This window comes from Salvelinus fontinalis, unplaced genomic scaffold (assembly GCF_029448725.1).
Source record: "Salvelinus fontinalis isolate EN_2023a unplaced genomic scaffold, ASM2944872v1 scaffold_1783, whole genome shotgun sequence".
NCBI classification, from domain to species: domain Eukaryota; kingdom Metazoa; phylum Chordata; class Actinopteri; order Salmoniformes; family Salmonidae; genus Salvelinus; species Salvelinus fontinalis.
In genome coordinates, this window is record NW_026601992.1 from 1 (window position 1) to 7,396 (window position 7,396).

Below are 7,396 nucleotides of genomic sequence, written 5' to 3' on the forward strand. Positions count from 1 at the left end.
ATTTTCAAGACCATAGAATGAGTTCAGCAGATGAGAGTTTCAAGACCATAGAAAGAGTTAAGCAGAGGTATTCTGACAGATATATTAGAGAAAATGTAGGGCAGTACAATAACCCCTCGCCGAAGTTTCTCGGAATCATGAGACCTAAGATAAGTGTGCTATTTAACATTTTGTAGCGAGGCCTCAGGATGCGCACTATAACCATATGACCATACACAGCGAGGGACTCCAAAATATTCTGATCATACTGTACTCTGAAACATTTTAAAAGACATCTTTTTGTGGAACAGATCATAAATAGTTCTGACAAGCTAAATCACATGGATTTGAATTTGATACTCCCAGCATGGACAGCCAGGCCACTCCTCAAGGGCAGACATTTTTGGCTCTGAAACCATAACACTCTTATTCAGAGGTGGGGTTTTGAGTTACTGGGCGGGTAGGAAAAGAGGTGGGGTTTTGAGTTACTGGGCGGGTAGGAAAAGAGGTGGGGTTTTGAGTTACTGGGCGGGTAGGAAAAGAGGTGGGGTTTTGAGTTACTGGGCGGGTAGGAAAAGAGGTGGGGTTTTGAGTTACTGGGCGGGTAGGAAAAGAGAGCGATCTCCTTGTTGTTGTGGATGTCAGTTCCTGCTCTAATGAAGAGATGTGTTTTGCATCATTGAGAAGCGAATGTGCAAAACTTCAAACTGAAAATAATCCAACGCATTACTTCGAAGCTTCACACAGTACAATTGTTACTGATCCAGTGGGCTTACCCCAGTGAAACGGGGGAAGAGGTGATTCATCATACGACTGTATTTCTGTATTTTGAAAGTTATATATCTTGATAACTTGATTGTTGACACGCAAAACATTTTGGGATAATATCAACCACAGACTAATGAAAGAAATACCAAAAGATTAGTTTTAACACTGCAGTATGCTTGTTTGGGTTTTAAAGGGAACATTTGGTTCAAACAAGGTGTTAGAGTACATTTGGAGGGACACTGAGCTAGCTGAAAGATTACTGTTGATCAGTGGAGGCTGCTGAGGGGAGGACGGCTCCTAATAATGCCTGGAACGGTGCCAATGGAACGACATCAAACAGATGGAACCCATGTGTTTGATACAGTACCATTCCACTGATCCGCTCCAGGCATTACCACGAGCCCGTTCTCCACCAGCCCCCTGGGCTGTTCATACATTATGATTAGTCTTATTCCAGACACCTAGGCAAAACAACTGTGAAAGGTGAGGAGTTAGATGCAACACAGCAGAGTCTAAACATGACAAAGTCTTCACAGCATATCTATTCCCACTGGGAATTCCCACATCATTTCAACAAAATAAATAATGTGATGACGTTGAAGCAACGTGGAAAACTGATTGTATTTGCTCATCAGTGTAAGAGAGTTTTGTCTTATCTTTTTGTACCTAAATCCAATGGCATGGTGACATTGTTTGTGGATTTCACGCTGAATTCACGTTAATTGACAACTCAACCAAATGGAAATCAAAACTAGACTTTTGAACTGACGTCTGTGCACAGTGGGTTGTCAGTATATGCTAAGTACATGCAGTACAACACTGACATGGCATTTAAGTGACCTCCTCAGACCAAAGGAAAAGCAATAACTAAATGGACAATTGGCACGTGTGGTTCTTGTAGACATCAACATGGACCACAGACTACCATACCACCTGAATCAAGTCATTTATGGTTTGACTTGACAAAAATATCTCTGCTTTCACTAACCATTTAATGCACAGTTTGTCTACGCAGTAACCATTTGTTCTCGCTCAACACTGGATAAAATGACCTCACTCTGTCCAAGTCAAGGTTGTGATTCTCCATGCTTTCATAAGAATCAGTCTGGCCAGGCTGTGAACAGGAGAGAACAGCAGTGAATCCATTTATAGCCCACATGCCAGATGTATTATGTCTCAGAAAACAAGCAGGAAGCAGGGGTACAGGATAACATTTTGTTTTATGCTCAGCCAAAATGAATTGCCCTAAAAAAGCTTAAATGCTGACTTTATCAAGTCTTGGTTGTGACAGACCGCTTAGAAACAGGAGGTCTGTAGCGTCCTGACCAGAGTTCTTATGTGTTTTGCTTGTTTAGTGTTGGTCAGGACTAGCTGGGTGGGAATTCTATGTTGTGTGTCTAGTTTGTCTGTTTCTGTGTCCAGCCTAATATGGTTCTCAATCAGAGGCAGCTGTCAATCGTTGTCCCTGATTGAGAATCATATATAGGAGGCTTGTTTTGTGTTGGGATTTTGTGGGTGATTGTTTCCTGTCTCTGTGTTTTGTCTGCACCAGATAGGGCTGTCTCGGTTTTCACATTTGTTATTTTGCTCTTTGTATTAGTGTTACCGTTTATTCGTCTAATTAAACATGTTGAACACTAGCCGCGCTACATTTTGGTCCTCTCCTTCATCCCAGGAAGAAAACCGTGACAAGGTCGGCACATTGGACCTAGTCAAAGCTACGGAACACTTTGACTTTCAGGGTTTTCCAAATTTCACTAATGTCACCAGTCCTGTTGATCAAACATCTTTAAATGTTTACTGGTAGAATTAAGCATAATTTCTCATTCACAACCACTGTAGGAGCATACCAGGAACAACTTGTTGATGGAATTGATTAATCCCATGAGCCAGTGCGAAATAAGGAAAGCAGATAAACACCAAATCACTCCACACTGTTCCTTAACACTGCCAACTACCAAGCTGTGAAAGCACCATAACATACATCCAGACCTTTGTGCTGTTACCATGACGTCTGGGAATTCAACAACACATTGCCATGTCACTAGACTGAAGGGCGCTACCCACATAAAAAAATACTACAGTTTACTATAGAATACTACACTACTTATTATAGATTTCTGCAGAAAACTGTAGTATGCTGTAGAATACTATACTACACACTGCAGTATTCTTCGATCATGTGTATTACTTAGTATATAATTTTGTAGTATACTATAGTAAATACTAGTGTTATCTGCAAAAAAATACTGTAGTAAATAATATAGATATGTCAGCAAAAACACATATATAAAAACAATAGTAGATCCCACAGTATTTAATTTGCATATACCCTGCCCATTCCCCACCCCCATATCCCAATTTGTGCCAGCCATAAGTGAGAAACCTACATGCCAAGTATAGACCATAATTATATTGTGTTCCGAATGGTTATTGAAAAGAGCAGAAGCTCTGAACTACCTGCTCAGACCCCAGTCCAACCTTTCTACCTACATGTTATGGAAAATTTGCTCTTTTAGTATTTCTCCAGTAGGTTTCCTCAAGGAGAAAACCTCCACTTCTATCTCAAAGATAATGCAACTAAAACACTATAGTAAATACTACACTATACTTCAGTCCACAAAAACACTACAGTGAATACAACAGTATTACTACCATGGTATACACTACAGTCGTTTTTCATGTGGGTAGGCTGTTGGAGCCACACAAATTGGCTGCCGCCAGTGTTGGAGCCACAAGATGGCTGCCGCCAGTGTTACACAGTCCACCCGCTTACTGTCAATGCAATGTCAGCGTTGTGTCGGCTAACATTGGCTCAGTCAGCAGACATTCCAATTTCAGCTGCAAATTCTTTGTGTATACTGTAAGTAGTGGATTTGTAGACACATGAATATGGTTGATATTATCCCTCTATAGACCATAAAGGCTGCCAGACTGTATTAATGGATAACATTTGTAGGCCTATAGTGTACAGTAACTCACCACATCCATAACCTGTTGCATTGTGGGGGGACGTGCTGTAGGCTGGTGACTATTTATTAAATTATTCTATTTCCCTCTGCTAATTTTGGTTTAGTGTTTTAATAGCAACATCAGCCATTTTGTTAGAGTTTGGAATTGGTTTTGGAAAGCTGCGCTGGATGGATTCTCCCCGCCAGAATAGCAGTCATTAGGTTGATGAATAACACATGAGAAATCATGGGAATAATGCCTCTATTATTCCAACCACCAATGTTAAAATAATACAATTACAATAAGCACATGGGGGAAGCATCAAGCAGCTGTGCCACATGTCAGTGTAGACCAGACCAGAGACTGTGAGGAAGAATGGCCTGTAATATTCACTCTGTTCATTCTCAGAGCAACAACATGAGTGGAGCTACGCCCATTCCTTTCATTCCATGAACGACCTCCTATCCACTGTAATTACACTGTGCTGTGTAAATAGAAAAACTGATCTCCACAGCAAAAAATACAAAACAGTGTGGATTACCCTCACAGAAAAAAAACATGATTTCACATCAAATTCAACATAAGATCACATGTGATCACGTGAAATTCAGGGTCCAGTTAGCTGTTGTATATGTAACCTCTATGGTCACTCACCTGCACACCTCTTAACTTGTTTTTATCTGCACTGTGTCTTTCACTTGTCTTTTCTGTCAGAATAAAGTAAAACACTCTGGTTCTGGGTTGCAGCACCATCTCATAAACACAAGTTGTCTGACATGTCCTTCTCTCACTTTCTGCTCTTTCTACACAATGATGATGGAAAGTTCAACTGTGTGTGTGTGCATGCGTGTGTGTGTGTGTCTAATATGTTTGGTTGTGTGTATTTATTCCTTGTGTCACTATTTCAATGTTTTATTGAAATTGTTATCTTTAACATTAACTCTGCATTGTTTGAAAATGACCCGTAAGTAAGCATTTCACTGCTTGTCTGCACCTGTTGTTTACGATGAATGTCACGAATCAAATTTGATTTGATGTAATTTTTTTGACCACAAGAGGGCGCTACGCCCAATCATTTCACTCTCCACACATCTACAGTAGTGGAGAAGACACCCCTGATACCTATACCTCACCCTTTAACTAGCATCCTACTTTCACCACTAGTGGGCAGAAATCAGTCCAATACTTGACAGACGCAGTGAAGACATCATGAGAAAACAGCATTGTACCTTGTGTTATGGCAAGTTGTTATTCTGGAGAATTGAGAATTTGTTAGGATTTGTTTTAAAAAAAACAATTTGCGGCCAATAAGCTCACACACACACACACACACACACACACACACACACACACACACACACACACACACACACACACACACACACACACACACACACACACACACACACACACACACACACACGCGCGCGCGCGCGCTTCCATAGAAGGCCAAACTCAAACGCCCTCCACACCCTGGATGTGTGTACATTCCTCCTTTCCTCTATTTTCCTTTCCCATCCTTCCCTCAATCCCCTCCTTCCCTCCTGCCTCTCTCCGCCGGCCCGTCGCTGAGTAAGGAAGACAGAGTCACGTTTCCCCTCAGAGTGAGTTGTTCCACACAGAGAGCACATGCTGCTAAATGGGAGATGATTAGAGACAGGAACCTAGGACGTGACTATATGTGTGTGTGTTTCTGCATGTGTGTGTTTCTGCGTGTGTGTGTGGACCCACCACCGCACTCCGCTGGGCCGCAGTACTCCTTTAAACATGGACCACGTCTCAGGAGATTTGTACAACGCTGCCAAGTGATCGGTGCAATAATAAACATAAGGTGTGAATGTATGTACGCTTCCCTCACGGTCGTCTTTACTGTTCTTTCAGCCGCGCTGAGCGCTGAGATCAAAGCATTGACTTATGGAGAGAAGATGTTTATTCTGCCTGCTGAAATAACCTCCCAAGTTGTTCTATTATGGAAAGATTATGTTACACTTGTTTAACCGGTGTGAAATGACTGGCTAGTTAGCCGGGCGCACTGTGGGGCATTTCAATCAGTGATGTCACTCACTCTGAGACCTTGAAGTAGTTGTTCCCCTTGCTTTGCAAGAACCGCAGCTTTTGTGGAGCGATAGGTAACGATGCTTCGAGGGTGACTGTTGTCGATGTGTGCAGAGGGTCCATGATTCAAACCCAGGTTGGGGCAAGGAGAGGGACGGAAGCAAAACTGTGACACTTGCATAGATATTGTTGCCATCAACATCATGCTGAAGGTGTGAGGAGAAAAGGCACTAGTACAGAGAAGAATCTATACTCTACATAACACCCTTCAGACATAGAATATCTCTGTCTGTCTGTCTGTCTGACTGTCTGTCTCTTTTTTTATTGAACAATTACGCACGTTCATTTCCTTCCTCCATGACCTGCTAACCTCTTGACCTGACAAACAGAAAAAGCATGCTCCTCTTACCCTTAGTGTCTCCTCTCCTCAAACCCAAGGGCCTGTCGCGACGATGACCTAACCTCTCGCTCTGACCTTTGGACCGCAGGTCTCACTGTACTTTCCCTCTGTTTTTGGTGGTGTTGGAGATGGGGATTTCCCGAGGCATGAGACTGCTTGTGACTCTGGCTACAGGTCCGATGAGTTGCGGTGCAGTGCAGTCTAGGGCCCTGCAACAGAATGATGATGAGTGAGAGATCCTGGAGCACCATGACTTTTCTCAGACAGCTGGGGTTTTAACACTGAGCTGCCATCTCCAGCTCACTGCCCTTCCCAACTTGGCTGTCATACAGTACTGTACAGTAGTAGAGGTGTTATCACTCTGGACAGTAGTAGAGGTGTTATCACTCTGGACAGTAGTAGAGGTGGTATCACTCTGGACAGCAGTAGAGGTGTTATCACTCTGGACAGTAGTAGAGGTGTTATCACTCTGGACAGTAGTAGAGGTGTTATCACTCTACAGTAGTAGAGGCATTATCACTCTACAGTATTAGAGGTGTTATCACTCTACAGTAGTAGAGGCATTATCACTCTACAGTATTAGAGGCGTTATCACTCTGGACAGTAGTACAGGTGTTATTACTCTGGACAGTAGTAGAGGTGTTATCACTAAGAACAGTAGTAGAGGTGTTATCACTATGAACAGTAGTAGAGGTGTTATCACTCTGGACAGTAGTAGACGTGTTATCACTCTGAACAGTAGTAGAGGTGTTATCACTATTTACAGTAGTAGAGGTGTTATTACTATGGACAGTAGTAGAGGTGTTATCACTCTGGACAGTAGTAGAGGTGTTATCACGCTGGACAGTAGTAGACGTGTTATCACTCTGAACAGTAGTAGAGGTGTTATCACTATTTACAGTAGTAGAGGTGTTATTACTCTGGACAGTAGTAGATGTGTTATCACGCTGGACAGTAGTAGAGGTGTTATCACTCTGAACAGTAGTAGAGGTGTTATTACTATGGACAGTAGTAGAGGTGTTATCACTCTGAACAGTAGTAGAGGTGTTATTACTATGGACAGTAGTAGAGGTGTTATCACTCTGGACAGTAGTAGAGGTGTTATCACTATTTACAGTAGTAGAGGTGTTATTACTATGGACAGTAGTAGAGGTGTTATCACTCTGGACAGTAGTAGAGGTGTTATCACGCTGGACAGTAGTAGAGGTGTTATCACTCTGGACAGTAGTAGAGGTGTTATTA

At 42.3% G+C, this 7,396-nt stretch overlaps 1 non-coding gene across 1 annotated transcript; it reads left to right on the plus strand.

Moving 5' to 3' along the window:
- The first annotated feature begins 3,248 nt into the window (after nucleotides 1-3,248).
- Nucleotides 3,249-3,303, plus strand: LOC129849952 (U7 small nuclear RNA). Its single transcript, XR_008758707.1, has one exon. It is a non-coding gene; the product is annotated as a U7 small nuclear RNA (small nuclear RNA).
- The last annotated feature ends 4,093 nt before the right edge of the window (nucleotides 3,304-7,396 follow it).